Source organism: Hyla sarda, unplaced genomic scaffold (assembly GCF_029499605.1).
Source record: "Hyla sarda isolate aHylSar1 unplaced genomic scaffold, aHylSar1.hap1 scaffold_266, whole genome shotgun sequence".
Classification (NCBI taxonomy): Eukaryota; Metazoa; Chordata; class Amphibia; order Anura; family Hylidae; genus Hyla; species Hyla sarda.
In genome coordinates this window covers 259,629-280,309 of record NW_026609353.1, presented here as the reverse complement: position 1 = coordinate 280,309, position 20,681 = coordinate 259,629, and the positions used below count along the sequence as shown (strand labels likewise).

The 20,681-nt window shown below is 45.9% G+C and overlaps 7 non-coding genes and 1 pseudogene across 7 annotated transcripts; all 8 read left to right on the top strand.

Moving 5' to 3' along the window:
* Nucleotides 1–37: 37 nt before the first annotated feature.
* LOC130324717 (U2 spliceosomal RNA) lies at nucleotides 38–228 on the top strand. The gene has a single exon (XR_008869670.1). It is a non-coding gene; the product is annotated as a U2 spliceosomal RNA (small nuclear RNA).
* A 2,095-nt stretch (nucleotides 229–2,323) lies between these two features.
* On the top strand, nucleotides 2,324–2,514 carry LOC130324714 (U2 spliceosomal RNA). The gene has a single exon (XR_008869668.1). It is a non-coding gene; the product is annotated as a U2 spliceosomal RNA (small nuclear RNA).
* Nucleotides 2,515–4,593: 2,079 nt separating this feature from the next.
* Nucleotides 4,594–4,811, top strand: LOC130324790 (U2 spliceosomal RNA; annotated as a pseudogene).
* Nucleotides 4,812–10,192: 5,381 nt separating this feature from the next.
* On the top strand, nucleotides 10,193–10,386 carry LOC130324772 (U2 spliceosomal RNA). The gene has a single exon (XR_008869719.1). It is a non-coding gene; the product is annotated as a U2 spliceosomal RNA (small nuclear RNA).
* A 2,081-nt stretch (nucleotides 10,387–12,467) lies between these two features.
* On the top strand, nucleotides 12,468–12,658 carry LOC130324713 (U2 spliceosomal RNA). The gene has a single exon (XR_008869667.1). It is a non-coding gene; the product is annotated as a U2 spliceosomal RNA (small nuclear RNA).
* A 2,093-nt stretch (nucleotides 12,659–14,751) lies between these two features.
* On the top strand, nucleotides 14,752–14,942 carry LOC130324712 (U2 spliceosomal RNA). Its single transcript, XR_008869666.1, has one exon. It is a non-coding gene; the product is annotated as a U2 spliceosomal RNA (small nuclear RNA).
* A 2,087-nt stretch (nucleotides 14,943–17,029) lies between these two features.
* On the top strand, nucleotides 17,030–17,220 carry LOC130324711 (U2 spliceosomal RNA). The gene has a single exon (XR_008869665.1). It is a non-coding gene; the product is annotated as a U2 spliceosomal RNA (small nuclear RNA).
* Nucleotides 17,221–19,305: 2,085 nt separating this feature from the next.
* LOC130324710 (U2 spliceosomal RNA) lies at nucleotides 19,306–19,496 on the top strand. The gene has a single exon (XR_008869664.1). It is a non-coding gene; the product is annotated as a U2 spliceosomal RNA (small nuclear RNA).
* The last annotated feature ends 1,185 nt before the right edge of the window (nucleotides 19,497–20,681 follow it).

Genomic DNA, 20,681 nt, shown 5'->3' with positions numbered 1-20,681 from the left:
TGAAGGGGACCTTGTTGGGCCCGCCCCTTTCACGGTTATCGCTTCTCGGCCTTTTGGCTAAGATCAAGTGTAGTATCTGTTCTTATCAGTTTAATATCTGATACGTCCCCTATCTGGGGACCATATATTAAATGGATTTTTGAGAACGGGGGCCGATTTCGAAGCTTGCTTCCGTCGCCCTATGCATTGACCCGATATGGCAGTATCTTCGGGTACAGTGCACCACCCCCTTACAGGGTTAAAAAGAAAGATTCCTACTTTCATTGCTACCTGCTTGCTGGCTAGCCAGCTAGCCAGCCCTGTGGGCCTTGCTGCTGCTGCTGCTGCTGCTGCAGCAAAAAAACAAAAGGTGGTGCTGCTGCTGCTTCTGCTGCTTCTGCTTGTGTCTGGCCGCTGTTGGAGCGTCCAGGCACAGGACTTCTGCTGCTGCTGACTAAATGGCCTCCTTAATTGGATCATTTGAGTAGCCAGCACACCTGTGCAGGTAGGGCATGACATGATAGGCAGCTGCCTTGATAGCGGGTGGGTGCTGAATGTTCCTAATTGACAAAATAAGATTAATGCTTATGAAGAAATATAAAATCTCATCCCTTCCCCAATATCGCGCCACACCCCTACCCCTTAATTCCCTGGTTGAACTTGATGGACATATGTCTTTTTTCGACCGTACTAACTATGTAACTATGTAACATAACATGGGGGGGTCTCCTGGCTGTTCACACAGGTGTGTCATTGCTGTACATTGACCATGCATTGCTTCTGTGGTATTGCAAAGGCAAAGACAAATGCTTCCAGCCATCCATTGCACTAATGGATTGGTCATCAGCTGGCTGTCTATGTCCCGCATCAATATAGACCAAAGTACAGAGGGTTAGGCTATGCTATAGTGCACCTACCTGATGCATCAGAAGGTGCGAGGCCCTTGCTAAATTCTGTGCACAGACTTTGAGATCTATGCTTTAGACTGTATCTAAACCTGCTCCAACATGGACTGACATTCTGGCCTACTTTCAGCCGATGCGACTTGTCTGTCGCTGAACAGTCGCTTTTTATGTATTCAGCACCTATGTATAATGTTGTAAAAATGCTCTAGAAGCTAAAGTCGCAGAAATGTCACACATATTTGGCCTGCAACTTTCTGTGCGACAAATTCAGACAGGAAAAATCAGTATAAATCCTTAGAAAATTATCCCCCAGTGTCTCCATCTGCTGGCGGTATTGAATAAGCATTGCTGCACTGATGGGGTATGCATTAGACGAAAAAAAAGAAGAAAAAGAAGAATAATACGCCCAGAAAAGAGGCGAAAAGGAGAAAAACGTAAAAAAACGTGAAAAAAAAGTAAGAGGAAGAGAAGGGAAAAAAAGGTGGAAATGGGTTTAAAAGTGATTTCGGCGGAGAAATATATATATATATATATATATATATATATATATATATATATATATATATACGCGCACACACACACATATATATAAACGTATTCTCCGTTGAGATATTGCAGCCGCTGCTGTGTCCAGGCCCAGGAGCCTTAGCACTGTGCTGTGATGTCACTCAATACCACTGACATCACTAGGTGTAAACAACATCTCTCCTTTGCTGTGTATGTGACTATGGAGCTGTTTGGTGATGTCGTCTATTATGGCCTTCATAGAAGCAACAGGAGATTGTTGCATCCATCTAGAACCCTCAGAACTACAGTGCTATGATGTCACTCACTTCCACAGGCCTTGCAGAGTGTAAACAACAACAACCCAGCTTTGTTGTGTATGTAACCATAGGGATTGTGATGTCACCTAGAACCTTCACAGCAGCGACAGCTTTATGAGGAGCATCAGCACTGCTCTGCCTGAGCAGAACCATCACCGCCATAGGTTGTCAAATAACCCGGATTTAACCCACACAGGTAAGTCCAATGGGGTGCAGGCATGTCCTCTATGCTTACAGCTTCCCGTGGGTGTTGGTTTGATACCGTTTGGGGACAGCCAAGGAGGCATCTGCAGGCAACAAAGGTAGGTGTGTGCTTGTGTGTGTGTTTCCTATGCAGATCCTAAGCCCAGTGTCACATGCAAGTAGGAGGAGTAAGAAGGGTTCCTGGCAAATCCGGGTTATGGATTGCATTTAAAAAGGCCCCGTGGGAGTGCAATGGGCCCCTGTCTTGCTGCTTAGCAATAATGGTATGGGTTTAGGTTCTGCTGTGTGTACTGGTGGTTGACTGCCCCCCAGCCCAGAGTGTGCATGGAAAATTGTCTGGCAGCCTCCCTGACAGCAAGCAGTGATAGTGCCCATGAAGGGGACCTTGTTGGGCCCGCCCCTTTCACGGTTATCGCTTCTCGGCCTTTTGGCTAAGATCAAGTGTAGTATCTGTTCTTATCAGTTTAATATCTGATACGTCCCCTATCTGGGGACCATATATTAAATGGATTTTTGAGAACGGGGGCCGATTTCGAAGCTTGCTTCCGTCGCCCTATGCATTGACCCGATATGGCAGTATCTTCGGGTACAGTGCACCACCCCCTTACAGGGTTAAAAAGAAAGATTCCTACTTTCATTGCTACCTGCTTGCTGGCTAGCCAGCTAGCCAGCCCTGTGGGCCTTGCTGCTGCTGCTGCTGCTGCTGCAGCCAAAAAACAAAAGGTGGTGCTGCTGCTGCTTCTGCTGCTTCTGCTTGTGTCTGGCCGCTGTTGGAGCGTCCAGGCACAGGACTTCTGCTGCTGCTGACTAAATGGCCTCCTTAATTGGATCATTTGAGTAGCCAGCACACCTGTGCAGGTAGGGCATGACATGATAGGCAGCTGCCTTGATAGCGGGTGGGTGCTGAATGTTCCTAATTGACAAAATAAGATTAATGCTTATGAAGAAATATAAAATCTCATCCCTTCCCCAATATCGCGCCACACCCCTACCCCTTAATTCCCTGGTTGAACTTGATGGACATATGTCTTTTTTCGACCGTACTAACTATGTAACTATGTAACATAACATGGGGGGGTCTCCTGGCTGTTCACACAGGTGTGTCATTGCTGTACATTGACCATGCATTGCTTCTGTGGTATTGCAAAGGCAAAGACAAATGCTTCCAGCCATCCATTGCACTAATGGATTGGTCATCAGCTGGCTGTCTATGTCCCGCATCAATATAGACCAAAGTACAGAGGGTTAGGCTATGCTATAGTGCACCTACCTGATGCATCAGAAGGTGCGAGGCCCTTGCTAAATTCTGTGCACAGACTTTGAGATCTATGCTTTAGACTGTATCTAAACCTGCTCCAACATGGACTGACATTCTGGCCTACTTTCAGCCGATGCGACTTGTCTGTCGCTGAACAGTCGCTTTTTATGTATTCAGCACCTATGTATAATGTTGTAAAAATGCTCTAGAAGCTAAAGTCGCAGAAATGTCACACATATTTGGCCTGCAACTTTCTGTGCGACAAATTCAGACAGGAAAAATCAGTATAAATCCTTAGAAAATTATCCCCCAGTGTCTCCATCTGCTGGCGGTATTGAATAAGCATTGCTGCACTGATGGGGTATGCATTAGACGAAAAAAAAGAAGAAAAAGAAGAATAATACGCCCAGAAAAGAGGCGAAAAGGAGAAAAACGTAAAAAAACGTGAAAAAAAAGTAAGAGGAAGAGAAGGGAAAAAAAGGTGGAAATGGGTTTAAAAGTGATTTCGGCGGAGAAATATATATATATATATATATATATATATATATATACGCGCACACACACACATATATATAAACGTATTCTCCGTTGAGATATTGCAGCCGCTGCTGTGTCCAGGCCCAGGAGCCTTAGCACTGTGCTGTGATGTCACTCAATACCACTGACATCACTAGGTCTAAACAACATCTCTCCTTTGCTGTCTATGTGACTATGGAGCTGTTTGGTGATGTCGTCTATTATGGCCTTCATAGAAGCAACAGGAGATTGTTGCATCCATCTAGAACCCTCAGAACTACAGTGCTATGATGTCACTCACTTCCACAGGCCTTGCAGAGTGTAAACAACAACAACCCAGCTTTGTTGTGTATGTAACCATAGGGATTGTGATGTCACCTAGAACCTTCACAGCAGCGACAGCTTTATGAGGAGCATCAGCACTGCTCTGCCTGAGCAGAACCATCACCGCCATAGGTTGTCAAATAACCCGGATTTAACCCACACAGGTAAGTCCAATGGGGTGCAGGCATGTCCTCTATGCTTACAGCTTCCCGTGGGTGTTGGTTTGATACCGTTTGGGGACAGCCAAGGAGGCATCTGCAGGCAACAAAGGTAGGTGTGTGCTTGTGTGTGTGTTTCCTATGCAGATCCTAAGCCCAGTGTCACATGCAAGTAGGAGGAGTAAGAAGGGTTCCTGGCAAATCCGGGTTATGGATTGCATTTAAAAAGGCCCCGTGGGAGTGCAATGGGCCCCTGTCTTGCTGCTTAGCAATAATGGTATGGGTTTAGGTTCTGCTGTGTGTACTGGTGGTTGACTGCCCCCCAGCCCAGAGTGTGCATGGAAAATTGTCTGGCAGCCTCCCTGACAGCAAGCAGTGATAGTGCCCATGAAGGGGACCTTGTTGGGCCCGCCCCTTTCACGGTTATCGCTTCTCGGCCTTTTGGCTAAGATCAAGTGTAGTATCTGCATTTGGTCTGGTCGGAAGGTGTCTGTGGTACCCCGCTTCTCGGCCTTGGGGGATTGTCTCTCCTTACGGAGGGACTTCACCCCCTTGCTGCTATTGGGGAGCGGGCTTAGTCCACAGACAACGGGTTGCGATCCCCCTGTCTCTGGGACCTTGTGTCTCAGAAGGCATTTTCGGTACGTTGAGCGTTACCTGTAGCTTCGGAAGCACCTAGGGTACCCCCGACCTCTGCCTTGGGTAAGGGTTCCGCTTTTATAGCGGGATTCCGAGCCCCTGCTGCTATTGGGGAAGGGGCTTAGTCCCTGGGTGTGGAAGATGCCGTTCTCCTGGGCTTTCCCCTCTGGGGAAATGTCGATGCGAAATACCATCCGCATAGAGGTGTCGGAGAGCCATCGTCAGTTGAAGAACCTCCGCTTCATTGCGGAGGTGATTCTTCTTGACTACTTCCGCCTCAATAGGGAGGACATCCTGTGTCTAAATGACCAGGAAAGCCGTGGCCTGTATACCGTCACCTTCACGGCCACGGCGTGTTGCGATAACATCTATGCAACCTTGTCTGGTGCGGACCAGAGGGACGATCGACTCGACGGTCTTTCGTTCCAGTTCCTCTATGGTGAGGAACATATACCGTTGGTGGTGGCTATGCACAGCCCTCATGTGACCACGGAGGATATAGCCACTTTTCTTCGGCGATACTGCGAAGAGGTGCGATTCGCAAACAAAATCTTGAACTCCGTGCGGTTCTGGAACGGCAAGAGGAAGTTCTGGGTCAAGCTCCGTAAGGATCCCGGTGGTATTGGGGGTCTTTGCCATCCGCCCCCAAATTTTGCCATCGGGAGAGTTCGGGGCTTCCTGTTCTATCCTCAAATGCCTATGTATTGCCGAAATTGCTTGAGGTTTGGCCACACCCAGGAGACCTGCGGCGCGGAGCGTGTGATTCGCTGCAATAGGTGTGGCCAAGAAGGTCACATAGCCTCAAGATGTAGCCATACGATAAGGTGCAACCTCTGCGGAGAGGAAAATCACGATTTTAATTCCTGTCCCCATAAAGCAAAAACTACGATGGGTGGGTCAAGGCTGGGCCCACCCAAAGAGGGGACAGGACAAAAGACGTCCTTTTTTAAGATGCCCAAACCCCAGATGGCAGGTACTGATGGGTCCAGGCCCAAGACCTCTGGTGCTCCATCGGGGGGCCCACCGGTGGTAGTGCTAGGGGGAGGCCATGGGGATTCCACGAAGCCCGGGCGGGTGATCGAGTTTACTGCCCGGGAAATTGAAAGACGTCGATCGACTTCCTACCTGGCTCAAGAGCCCGCCGAAACTTCTGAAGGGGGATCACCTGTGGCGGGTGGCAGCCGACGGGCCTCGGTGGGGGCAGAGGTGGACCCAAAATTGCAGCATAAGCCAGGTACTGGCTTGGCCCAGGGTCGCCCTGCTCCGGACGAAGAGGCCCCGGTGAAAGCCCGCCGGAAGGGGAGCCAGGTGGCCAGGTCTGAGCCTGGTCCTGTTACTCCGCCTATACAGGACAGGGCCAAGAAGACAAGTGGCGCCAAACCAGGGTTTGCTGCCCCGCCAGCAGTGGACCCGGTGGGTAAAACTGGCCATCGTCGATCGATGGGGAAGTTGGAGCAACAGTCCTCAGCAACGCTTGCTGGGGAACAAGCAATGAAAACTTCCCAAGGTAGCGGCAAAGGTTCCGGAAAAGAGGCCTCACAGGCCCCTGTGCAGCAGTTCCAGTCGTCAAAAGATGAAAGAAGACGCAGATCCATCAGCCGGGGGCCAGAGATTACATCGAGTGAGAGCAACACAGAGGATATGGATAGCAGTGTGACATTTAAAAGACAAAGAGAAGAAGAAGAGGAAGACATTCAAAGGAAAGCGGCGTGCCGTAGTTCGGACGAGAGCGAGCTCAGGGTCGGGGCATCATCGATCTCAAGCTCCGACCCTCAGAACATCAAGGAGCTGATGACCCCGCAGGCGGGGGATGACGGTACGCAGCTTATTATTGACTTTGATTCTCCAAGCACGGACTCTCCATAAACTATGCCTATCCCTGTAAAAATTGCCTCACTCAATGTGAGGTCCTTAAAGAGCCCTGATCGCAGGGCTGCTTTATTTTCTTATCTAGAGACATGTGACTTTGACCTTTGCCTGCTACAAGAATGTGGAATCCCTAGTAAAATGGACTATAAAGACTTAAAAGAAGACTGGAAGCTGGGCCCATCCATATGGTCCGGTGCAAATGACTGTCGTTCTGTGGGTGTTGGGCTGCTCTGCCGAGGCCAGTCCTTTTCTATTCATACAGTAACTGAGATTGTGCCTGGCAGAGCTCTTTTAATTCATCTATATTTTAATGGACTTTTAATTCGTGTTTTAAATGTGTATGCCCCTCCTGATAAACAGGAGCGGGCAGAACTATTTGAAATTTTACCACTGTTTTGTGTTGGGTCTTCCCCCCTGCTGGTGGGAGGTGATTTTAACTGCATACGTGATGGGGAACACCGGCAGGGTGGGGATATTAATCGTAAAGACCGCACTTCTTACCTGCTTAAAAATGTTATTGATGATTTTAATTTGAAAGATTGCTGGAAGGATCTCTTGCCGGAGGACCCGGGCGCCACATGGTCCAATGGAAGAGTGAGCTCCAGAATCGATTTTATTTTTTCCTCTAGAGCTTTTAAACCCCTGAAATGCACGCTCGAGCAGAATATCTTCTCTGATCATAAGCTCCTCTTGGTGGGCCTGGAGCTAGAGGGGGAGCAAAAAGCAAAAAGGGGCCTCTGGAGATTAAACACCACACTCCTAGAGGACCCTGAGATAAAAGAGGAGTTTGTGCGGACCTACCAGTGCTGGCAATCACAAAGAAAACCCCACGAGCCTATGCTGCACTGGTGGGAGGGCACCAAATCTAAAATCAGATTTTTTTTTATCAAAGCAGGTAAGAAGAAGGCAAAAATGGAAAAACAGTGGTTTTATGTTCTTAACATGCGTTTAAATGTACTTTTTAAATTGAAAGAAGCTGGTATGGATGTAGAAAATGATATTTTAAACCTTAAAACTGAAATAAAACATGCCATAGAAAAGAAAGGGAAACAAATCATTTTTAACTCACATGTGCAGCACCTGGAGGAGGGCGAGAAATGTTCCCGTTTCTTTTTTAAAAAAGTGATGAATAGGAGGGATATCATCCAAAACCTTGAGGGTGAATCCACTCCAAAAGGCATGTTAGATGCAGTTTTTAACTTCTACCAGCTTCTTTTTAATAAGAAAGATCTTAATCCATCCTTTTTAGAACATGTTCTTAATTCCCTTGATTTTAAGCTAGATGTTTTAGACCAGGAGGTTTTATCCCGTGATCTTAACTTAGATGAACTTTTATTTGTTTTTAAAAGTTTTTCTAGTGGGAAGGCCCCTGGGGAAGATGGTTTACCCATCGAATTTTATGTAGCTTTTTGGGATATTTTAAAGGATGATATGGTTTTATTGTATAAAGAAACTTTTATTGTTAATGAACTTCCCCCTTCCTGGAGGAGGGGGATTGTATCATTACTTTTTAAAAAGGGTGAAAAGGATATGCTAAAAAATTGGCGCCCCATCACACTTTTAAATGTCGATTATAAAGTTTTAGCCAAGTTATTAGCTGTCCGTTTTAAACCTTTTATTCATAAATTAATTCACCCAAATCAGGTTTGTGGGGTACCTGGAAGGTCTATAGCTGAATCCCTAAATATTTTAAGAGATGTTTTATGGTATTTTAAGGATAGAAATCAAACTGTAGCAATTTTATCCTTAGACTTTGAAAAAGCCTTTGATAGGGTCTCCCATGAATACCTGTTTTTAGTTCTTAAAAAGATGGCAGTGCCTGAAACGATTTTAAGCCGAATCATGCTTTTATACCGATCCTGTTTTAGTCAAGTCTCTGTTAATGGCTTTTTAACCAGCGGTGTTCCTCTTTTATCAGGTGTCAAACAGGGCTGCCCCCTGTCCCCACTCCTTTTTATTTGCGCAATCGAACCACTGATGGCCCTCCTCAGAAAAGACCGGGTAGTAAGAGGCGTACCGATACCTGGTGGAGGAGGGACCCATCTAAAGGTGTTGGGGTACATGGATGATGTCACCATACTGTGCCCGGACTCTCCATCCATGAGGGGGGCATTGAGGAACACCAGCTATTTCTGCAAGGTCTCTGGTTTTAAGCTAAACACAGATAAATGTGACTGTTTTTATATTGGCTCCTGGGATTCATCCATCACCCCAGGAGTCACAATGCAACAGGATCAAATTAAAGTTTTAGGTATTGTTTTTAACCAGGTCAATGATGGGAGCCCTAACTGGGATTCAGCTATAGCTAAGATGGAGAAGAAGATTTTAATGTGGAATCTTAGAAACCTTACCATGGAGGGGAAGATTTTAATAATAAAGATGGTTTTACTCCCTATTATGCTATACATTGCCATGGTATTTCCTCCATCTATTTTATACATAAAAAAAGTAACTAGAATTGTTTTTACTTTTTTATGGGGTTCAAAAATGGAGAAATTAAAGCGTGATTTTATGTACAAAAGTAAAGATAATGGCGGGAAAGATGTTCCTAACCTTTTTACTTTCTTTTACATAAAGTATTTCTGTTTCTGTTTTAAAATTATTAAATCCGATGGCATTTTTAGCTGCTTTTTAAGGTACGCTGCGGGCATGGTTTTTAAAAGATGGTTGCGCATCCCTCTGAACGCTCCGGTGCTTCTGTGTCCCCCAAAACATTATGTGGTGTTGGAAAAGACAGTCAGGCTCCTAGGTCTCCAAGATTTGGAGCCTGACATACTGGGGGACCAGAGAAAGGTATCAAAGGTCCTCAGGCGGAGTGAGGTTACCCTGGCAGTGTCCAATTTCACACAGGCAAGATCCAAAAAGGTATGGCGGAACGTGTACGGGAAGTTTCTGGCGAATGTACACAGGGATCTTGCCTGGGCAATCGTCCACCAGTGCCTCCCTACTCGTGAGTTCCAGCACAGGCGAGGACTGGTGGCGAGAGCCAAGTGCCCGAGAGATGGCTGCGGAGTGGACGAAACGGTGCTGCACATATTTTGGAACTGCCCTTTTGCACGGGAGCTTTGGAGGAAGGTAGGCCCACTTTTGAAGTGGGCCTGCGGCCTAAAAGATTTTAATCACGAATGTGTCTTTTACGGTCTTTTTAACTGCCCCAATTTTAAACAGCAGATGATCTGCTGGATGATTATTAATTGTTTTAAAAATGCCATCTGGAAAGTTAGGAACATCTTACTTTTTAAACATGATTTTATTGATGTTAAAAACTGTATAAAGCTGGCCCTGAGTGAGATGTACATCTATTACCTAAGAGACAAGAAACAGTTGGGGGCCAGCGAGGCAGCATCCATGTGGTGTCTGCCTCTATGGAACGAAATAACAATATAATCAGTTTTTATGACATTTGTATAATGTTTTATCCTGCCATTTTTATTTTTTCTCCTTTTATTACTGGTTTTATTATTTGTATTTTAAAACTTTTGTGAACCTTTTATTATTTTGCATTTTAAATTTTGTATGGTTTCTTATTTATTGAATAAAATTTTGTTGAAACCTTATCTGTTCTTATCAGTTTAATATCTGATACGTCCCCTATCTGGGGACCATATATTAAATGGATTTTTGAGAACGGGGGCCGATTTCGAAGCTTGCTTCCGTCGCCCTATGCATTGACCCGATATGGCAGTATCTTCGGGTACAGTGCACCACCCCCTTACAGGGTTAAAAAGAAAGATTCCTACTTTCATTGCTACCTGCTTGCTGGCTAGCCAGCTAGCCAGCCCTGTGGGCCTTGCTGCTGCTGCTGCTGCTGCTGCAGCCAAAAAACAAAAGGTGGTGCTGCTGCTGCTTCTGCTGCTTCTGCTTGTGTCTGGCCGCTGTTGGAGCGTCCAGGCACAGGACTTCTGCTGCTGCTGACTAAATGGCCTCCTTAATTGGATCATTTGAGTAGCCAGCACACCTGTGCAGGTAGGGCATGACATGATAGGCAGCTGCCTTGATAGCGGGTGGGTGCTGAATGTTCCTAATTGACAAAATAAGATTAATGCTTATGAAGAAATATAAAATCTCATCCCTTCCCCAATATCGCGCCACACCCCTACCCCTTAATTCCCTGGTTGAACTTGATGGACATATGTCTTTTTTCGACCGTACTAACTATGTAACTATGTAACATAACATGGGGGGGTCTCCTGGCTGTTCACACAGGTGTGTCATTGCTGTACATTGACCATGCATTGCTTCTGTGGTATTGCAAAGGCAAAGACAAATGCTTCCAGCCATCCATTGCACTAATGGATTGGTCATCAGCTGGCTGTCTATGTCCCGCATCAATATAGACCAAAGTACAGAGGGTTAGGCTATGCTATAGTGCACCTACCTGATGCATCAGAAGGTGCGAGGCCCTTGCTAAATTCTGTGCACAGACTTTGAGATCTATGCTTTAGACTGTATCTAAACCTGCTCCAACATGGACTGACATTCTGGCCTACTTTCAGCCGATGCGACTTGTCTGTCGCTGAACAGTCGCTTTTTATGTATTCAGCACCTATGTATAATGTTGTAAAAATGCTCTAGAAGCTAAAGTCGCAGAAATGTCACACATATTTGGCCTGCAACTTTCTGTGCGACAAATTCAGACAGGAAAAATCAGTATAAATCCTTAGAAAATTATCCCCCAGTGTCTCCATCTGCTGGCGGTATTGAATAAGCATTGCTGCACTGATGGGGTATGCATTAGACGAAAAAAAAGAAGAAAAAGAAGAATAATACGCCCAGAAAAGAGGCGAAAAGGAGAAAAACGTAAAAAAACGTGAAAAAAAAGTAAGAGGAAGAGAAGGGAAAAAAAGGTGGAAATGGGTTTAAAAGTGATTTCGGCGGAGAAATATATATATATATATATATATATATATATATATATACGCGCACACACACACATATATATAAACGTATTCTCCGTTGAGATATTGCAGCCGCTGCTGTCTCCAGGCCCAGGAGCCTTAGCACTGTGCTGTGATGTCACTCAATACCACTGACATCACTAGGTGTAAACAACATCTCTCCTTTGCTGTGTATGTGACTATGGAGCTGTTTGGTGATGTCGTCTATTATGGCCTTCATAGAAGCAACAGGAGATTGTTGCATCCATCTAGAACCCTCAGAACTACAGTGCTATGATGTCACTCACTTCCACAGGCCTTGCAGAGTGTAAACAACAACAACCCAGCTTTGTTGTGTATGTAACCATAGGGATTGTGATGTCACCTAGAACCTTCACAGCAGCGACAGCTTTATGAGGAGCATCAGCACTGCTCTGCCTGAGCAGAACCATCACCGCCATAGGTTGTCAAATAACCCGGATTTAACCCACACAGGTAAGTCCAATGGGGTGCAGGCATGTCCTCTATGCTTACAGCTTCCCGTGGGTGTTGGTTTGATACCGTTTGGGGACAGCCAAGGAGGCATCTGCAGGCAACAAAGGTAGGTGTGTGCTTGTGTGTGTGTTTCCTATGCAGATCCTAAGCCCAGTGTCACATGCAAGTAGGAGGAGTAAGAAGGGTTCCTGGCAAATCCGGGTTATGGATTGCATTTAAAAAGGCCCCGTGGGAGTGCAATGGGCCCCTGTCTTGCTGCTTAGCAATAATGGTATGGGTTTAGGTTCTGCTGTGTGTACTGGTGGTTGACTGCCCCCCAGCCCAGAGTGTGCATGGAAAATTGTCTGGCAGCCTCCCTGACAGCAAGCAGTGATAGTGCCCATGAAGGGGACCTTGTTGGGCCCGCCCCTTTCACGGTTATCGCTTCTCGGCCTTTTGGCTAAGATCAAGTGTAGTATCTGTTCTTATCAGTTTAATATCTGATACGTCCCCTATCTGGGGACCATATATTAAATGGATTTTTGAGAACGGGGGCCGATTTCGAAGCTTGCTTCCGTCGCCCTATGCATTGACCCGATATGGCAGTATCTTCGGGTACAGTGCACCACCCCCTTACAGGGTTAAAAAGAAAGATTCCTACTTTCATTGCTACCTGCTTGCTGGCTAGCCAGCTAGCCAGCCCTGTGGGCCTTGCTGCTGCTGCTGCTGCTGCTGCAGCCAAAAAACAAAAGGTGGTGCTGCTGCTGCTTCTGCTGCTTCTGCTTGTGTCTGGCCGCTGTTGGAGCGTCCAGGCACAGGACTTCTGCTGCTGCTGACTAAATGGCCTCCTTAATTGGATCATTTGAGTAGCCAGCACACCTGTGCAGGTAGGGCATGACATGATAGGCAGCTGCCTTGATAGCGGGTGGGTGCTGAATGTTCCTAATTGACAAAATAAGATTAATGCTTATGAAGAAATATAAAATCTCATCCCTTCCCCAATATCGCGCCACACCCCTACCCCTTAATTCCCTGGTTGAACTTGATGGACATATGTCTTTTTTCGACCGTACTAACTATGTAACTATGTAACATAACATGGGGGGGTCTCCTGGCTGTTCACACAGGTGTGTCATTGCTGTACATTGACCATGCATTGCTTCTGTGGTATTGCAAAGGCAAAGACAAATGCTTCCAGCCATCCATTGCACTAATGGATTGGTCATCAGCTGGCTGTCTATGTCCCGCATCAATATAGACCAAAGTACAGAGGGTTAGGCTATGCTATAGTGCACCTACCTGATGCATCAGAAGGTGCGAGGCCCTTGCTAAATTCTGTGCACAGACTTTGAGATCTATGCTTTAGACTGTATCTAAACCTGCTCCAACATGGACTGACATTCTGGCCTACTTTCAGCCGATGCGACTTGTCTGTCGCTGAACAGTCGCTTTTTATGTATTCAGCACCTATGTATAATGTTGTAAAAATGCTCTAGAAGCTAAAGTCGCAGAAATGTCACACATATTTGGCCTGCAACTTTCTGTGCGACAAATTCAGACAGGAAAAATCAGTATAAATCCTTAGAAAATTATCCCCCAGTGTCTCCATCTGCTGGCGGTATTGAATAAGCATTGCTGCACTGATGGGGTATGCATTAGACGAAAAAAAAGAAGAAAAAGAAGAATAATACGCCCAGAAAAGAGGCGAAAAGGAGAAAAACGTAAAAAAACGTGAAAAAAAAGTAAGAGGAAGAGAAGGGAAAAAAAGGTGGAAATGGGTTTAAAAGTGATTTCGGCGGAGAAATATATATATATATATATATATATATATATATATATATATATATATATACGCGCACACACACACATATATATAAACGTATTCTCCGTTGAGATATTGCAGCCGCTGCTGTGTCCAGGCCCAGGAGCCTTAGCACTGTGCTGTGATGTCACTCAATACCACTGACATCACTAGGTGTAAACAACATCTCTCCTTTGCTGTGTATGTGACTATGGAGCTGTTTGGTGATGTCGTCTATTATGGCCTTCATAGAAGCAACAGGAGATTGTTGCATCCATCTAGAACCCTCAGAACTACAGTGCTATGATGTCACTCACTTCCACAGGCCTTGCAGAGTGTAAACAACAACAACCCAGCTTTGTTGTGTATGTAACCATAGGGATTGTGATGTCACCTAGAACCTTCACAGCAGCGACAGCTTTATGAGGAGCATCAGCACTGCTCTGCCTGAGCAGAACCATCACCGCCATAGGTTGTCAAATAACCCGGATTTAACCCACACAGGTAAGTCCAATGGGGTGCAGGCATGTCCTCTATGCTTACAGCTTCCCGTGGGTGTTGGTTTGATACCGTTTGGGGACAGCCAAGGAGGCATCTGCAGGCAACAAAGGTAGGTGTGTGCTTGTGTGTGTGTTTCCTATGCAGATCCTAAGCCCAGTGTCACATGCAAGTAGGAGGAGTAAGAAGGGTTCCTGGCAAATCCGGGTTATGGATTGCATTTAAAAAGGCCCCGTGGGAGTGCAATGGGCCCCTGTCTTGCTGCTTAGCAATAATGGTATGGGTTTAGGTTCTGCTGTGTGTACTGGTGGTTGACTGCCCCCCAGCCCAGAGTGTGCATGGAAAATTGTCTGGCAGCCTCCCTGACAGCAAGCAGTGATAGTGCCCATGAAGGGGACCTTGTTGGGCCCGCCCCTTTCACGGTTATCGCTTCTCGGCCTTTTGGCTAAGATCAAGTGTAGTATCTGTTCTTATCAGTTTAATATCTGATACGTCCCCTATCTGGGGACCATATATTAAATGGATTTTTGAGAACGGGGGCCGATTTCGAAGCTTGCTTCCGTCGCCCTATGCATTGACCCGATATGGCAGTATCTTCGGGTACAGTGCACCACCCCCTTACAGGGTTAAAAAGAAAGATTCCTACTTTCATTGCTACCTGCTTGCTGGCTAGCCAGCTAGCCAGCCCTGTGGGCCTTGCTGCTGCTGCTGCTGCTGCTGCAGCCAAAAAACAAAAGGTGGTGCTGCTGCTGCTTCTGCTGCTTCTGCTTGTGTCTGGCCGCTGTTGGAGCGTCCAGGCACAGGACTTCTGCTGCTGCTGACTAAATGGCCTCCTTAATTGGATCATTTGAGTAGCCAGCACACCTGTGCAGGTAGGGCATGACATGATAGGCAGCTGCCTTGATAGCGGGTGGGTGCTGAATGTTCCTAATTGACAAAATAAGATTAATGCTTATGAAGAAATATAAAATCTCATCCCTTCCCCAATATCGCGCCACACCCCTACCCCTTAATTCCCTGGTTGAACTTGATGGACATATGTCTTTTTTCGACCGTACTAACTATGTAACTATGTAACATAACATGGGGGGGTCTCCTGGCTGTTCACACAGGTGTGTCATTGCTGTACATTGACCATGCATTGCTTCTGTGGTATTGCAAAGGCAAAGACAAATGCTTCCAGCCATCCATTGCACTAATGGATTGGTCATCAGCTGGCTGTCTATGTCCCGCATCAATATAGACCAAAGTACAGAGGGTTAGGCTATGCTATAGTGCACCTACCTGATGCATCAGAAGGTGCGAGGCCCTTGCTAAATTCTGTGCACAGACTTTGAGATCTATGCTTTAGACTGTATCTAAACCTGCTCCAACATGGACTGACATTCTGGCCTACTTTCAGCCGATGCGACTTGTCTGTCGCTGAACAGTCGCTTTTTATGTATTCAGCACCTATGTATAATGTTGTAAAAATGCTCTAGAAGCTAAAGTCGCAGAAATGTCACACATATTTGGCCTGCAACTTTCTGTGCGACAAATTCAGACAGGAAAAATCAGTATAAATCCTTAGAAAATTATCCCCCAGTGTCTCCATCTGCTGGCGGTATTGAATAAGCATTGCTGCACTGATGGGGTATGCATTAGACGAAAAAAAAGAAGAAAAAGAAGAATAATACGCCCAGAAAAGAGGCGAAAAGGAGAAAAACGTAAAAAAACGTGAAAAAAAAGTAAGAGGAAGAGAAGGGAAAAAAAGGTGGAAATGGGTTTAAAAGTGATTTCGGCGGAGAAATATATATATATATATATATATATATATATATATATATATATACGCGCACACACACACATATATATAAACGTATTCTCCGTTGAGATATTGCAGCCGCTGCTGTGTCCAGGCCCAGGAGCCTTAGCACTGTGCTGTGATGTCACTCAATACCACTGACATCACTAGGTGTAAACAACATCTCTCCTTTGCTGTGTATGTGACTATGGAGCTGTTTGGTGATGTCGTCTATTATGGCCTTCATAGAAGCAACAGGAGATTGTTGCATCCATCTAGAACCCTCAGAACTACAGTGCTATGATGTCACTCACTTCCACAGGCCTTGCAGAGTGTAAACAACAACAACCCAGCTTTGTTGTGTATGTAACCATAGGGATTGTGATGTCACCTAGAACCTTCACAGCAGCGACAGCTTTATGAGGAGCATCAGCACTGCTCTGCCTGAGCAGAACCATCACCGCCATAGGTTGTCAAATAACCCGGATTTAACCCACACAGGTAAGTCCAATGGGGTGCAGGCATGTCCTCTATGCTTACAGCTTCCCGTGGGTGTTGGTTTGATACCGTTTGGGGACAGCCAAGGAGGCATCTGCAGGCAACAAAGGTAGGTGTGTGCTTGTGTGTGTGTTTCCTATGCAGATCCTAAGCCCAGTGTCACATGCAAGTAGGAGGAGTAAGAAGGGTTCCTGGCAAATCCGGGTTATGGATTGCATTTAAAAAGGCCCCGTGGGAGTGCAATGGGCCCCTGTCTTGCTGCTTAGCAATAATGGTATGGGTTTAGGTTCTGCTGTGTGTACTGGTGGTTGACTGCCCCCCAGCCCAGAGTGTGCATGGAAAATTGTCTGGCAGCCTCCCTGACAGCAAGCAGTGATAGTGCCCATGAAGGGGACCTTGTTGGGCCCGCCCCTTTCACGGTTATCGCTTCTCGGCCTTTTGGCTAAGATCAAGTGTAGTATCTGTTCTTATCAGTTTAATATCTGATACGTCCCCTATCTGGGGACCATATATTAAATGGATTTTTGAGAACGGGGGCCGATTTCGAAGCTTGCTTCCGTCGCCCTATGCATTGACCCGATATGGCAGTATCTTCGGGTACAGTGCACCACCCCCTTACAGGGTTAAAAAGAAAGATTCCTACTTTCATTGCTACCTGCTTGCTGGCTAGCCAGCTAGCCAGCCCTGTGGGCCTTGCTGCTGCTGCTGCTGCTGCTGCAGCCAAAAAACAAAAGGTGGTGCTGCTGCTGCTTCTGCTGCTTCTGCTTGTGTCTGGCCGCTGTTGGAGCGTCCAGGCACAGGACTTCTGCTGCTGCTGACTAAATGGCCTCCTTAATTGGATCATTTGAGTAGCCAGCACACCTGTGCAGGTAGGGCATGACATGATAGGCAGCTGCCTTGATAGCGGGTGGGTGCTGAATGTTCCTAATTGACAAAATAAGATTAATGCTTATGAAGAAATATAAAATCTCATCCCTTCCCCAATATCGCGCCACACCCCTACCCCTTAATTCCCTGGTTGAACTTGATGGACATATGTCTTTTTTCGACCGTACTAACTATGTAACTATGTAACATAACATGGGGGGGTCTCCTGGCTGTTCACACAGGTGTGTCATTGCTGTACATTGACCATGCATTGCTTCTGTGGTATTGCAAAGGCAAAGACAAATGCTTCCAGCCATCCATTGCACTAATGGATTGGTCATCAGCTGGCTGTCTATGTCCCGCATCAATATAGACCAAAGTACAGAGGGTTAGGCTATGCTATAGTGCACCTACCTGATGCATCAGAAGGTGCGAGGCCCTTGCTAAATTCTGTGCACAGACTTTGAGATCTATGCTTTAGACTGTATCTAAACCTGCTCCAACATGGACTGACATTCTGGCCTACTTTCAGCCGATGCGACTTGTCTGTCGCTGAACAGTCGCTTTTTATGTATTCAGCACCTATGTATAATGTTGTAAAAATGCTCTAGAAGCTAAAGTCGCAGAAATGTCACACATATTTGGCCTGCAACTTTCTGTGCGACAAATTCAGACAGGAAAAATCAGTATAAATCCTTAGAAAATTATCCCCCAGTGTCTCCATCTGCTGGCGGTATTGAATAAGCATTGCTGCACTGATGGGGTATGCATTAGACGAAAAAAAAGAAGAAAAAGAAGAATAATACGCCCAGAAAAGAGGCGAAAAGGAGAAAAACGTAAAAAAACGTGAAAAAAAAGTAAGAGGAAGAGAAGGGAAAAAAAGGTGGAAATGGGTTTAAAAGTGATTTCGGCGGAGAAATATATATATATATATATATATATATATATATATATATATACGCGCACACACACACATATATATAAACGTATTCTCCGTTGAGATATTGCAGCCGCTGCTGTGTCCAGGCCCAGGAGCCTTAGCACTGTGCTGTGATGTCACTCAATACCACTGACATCACTAGGTGTAAACAACATCTCTCCTTTGCTGTGTATGTGACTATGGAGCTGTTTGGTGATGTCGTCTATTATGGCCTTCATAGAAGCAACAGGAGATTGTTGCATCCATCTAGAACCCTCAGAACTACAGTGCTATGATGTCACTCACTTCCACAGGCCTTGCAGAGTGTAAACAACAACAACCCAGCTTTGTTGTGTATGTAACCATAGGGATTGTGATGTCACCTAGAACCTTCACAGCAGCGACAGCTTTATGAGGAGCATCAGCACTGCTCTGCCTGAGCAGAACCATCACCGCCATAGGTTGTCAAATAACCCGGATTTAACCCACACAGGTAAGTCCAATGGGGTGCAGGCATGTCCTCTATGCTTACAGCTTCCCGTGGGTGTTGGTTTGATACCGTTTGGGGACAGCCAAGGAGGCATCTGCAGGCAACAAAGGTAGGTGTGTGCTTGTGTGTGTGTTTCCTATGCAGATCCTAAGCCCAGTGTCACATGCAAGTAGGAGGAGTAAGAAGGGTTCCTGGCAAATCCGGGTTATGGATTGCATTTAAAAAGGCCCCGTGGGAGTGCAATGGGCCCCTGTCTTGCTGCTTAGCAATAATGGTATGGGTTTAGGTTCTGCTGTGTGTACTGGTGGTTGACTGCCCCCCAGCCCAGAGTGTGCATGGAAAATTGTCTGGCAGCCTCCCTGACAGCAAGCAGTGATAGTGCCCATGAAGGGGACCTTGTTGGGCCCGCCCCTTTCACGGTTATCGCTTCTCGGCCTTTTGGCTAAGATCAAGTGTAGTATCTGTTCTTATCAGTTTAATATCTGATACGTCCCCTATCTGGGGACCATATATTAAATGGATTTTTGAGAACGGGGGCCGATTTCGAAGCTTGCTTCCGTCGCCCTATGCATTGACCCGATATGGCAGTATCTTCGGGTACAGTGCACCACCCCCTTACAGGGTTAAAAAGAAAGATTCCTACTTTCATTGCTACCTGCTTGCTGGCTAGCCAGCTAGCCAGCCCTGTGGGCCTTGCTGCTGCTGCTGCTGCTGCTGCAGCCAAAAAACAAAAGGTGGTGCTGCTGCTGCTTCTGCTGCTTCTGCTTGTGTCTGGCCGCTGTTGGAGCGTCCAGGCACAGGACTTCTGCTGCTGCTGACTAAATGGCCTCCTTAATTGGATCATTTGAGTAGCCAGCACACCTGTGCAGGTAGGGCATGACATGATAGGCAGCTGCCTTGATAGCGGGTGGGTGCTGAATGTTCCTAATTGACAAAATAAGATTAATGCTTATGAAGAAATATAAAATCTCATCCCTTCCCCAATATCGCGCCACACCCCTACCCCTTAATTCCCTGGTTGAACTTGATGGACATATGTCTTTTTTCGACCGTACTAACTATGTAACTATGTAACATAACATGGGGGGGGTCTCCTGGCTGTTCACACAGGTGTGTCATTGCTGTACATTGACCATGCATTGCTTCTGTGGTATTGCAAAGGCAAAGACAAATGCTTCCAGCCATCCATTGCACTAATGGATTGGTCATCAGCTGGCTGTCTATGTCCCGCATCAATATAGACCAAAGTACAGAGGGTTAGGCTATGCTATAGTGCACCTACCTGATGCATCAGAAGGTGCGAGGCCCTTGCTAAATTCTGTGCACAGACTTTGAGATCTATGCTTTAGACTGTATCTAAACCTGCTCCAACATGGACTGACATTCTGGCCTACTTTCAGCCGATGCGACTTGTCTGTCGCTGAACAGTCGCTTTTTATGTATTCAGCACCTATGTATAATGTTGTAAAAATGCTCTAGAAGCTAAAGTCGCAGAAATGTCACACATATTTGGCCTGCAACTTTCTGTGCGACAAATTCAGACAGGAAAAATCAGTATAAATCCTTAGAAAATTATCCCCCAGTGTCTCCATCTGCTGGCGGTATTGAATAAGCATTGCTGCACTGATGGGGTATGCATTAGACGAAAAAAAAGAAGAAAAAGAAGAATAATACGCCCAGAAAAGAGGCGAAAAGGAGAAAAACGTAAAAAAACGTGAAAAAAAAGTAAGAGGAAGAGAAGGGAAAAAAAGGTGGAAATGGGTTTAAAAGTGATTTCGGCGGAGATATATATATATAT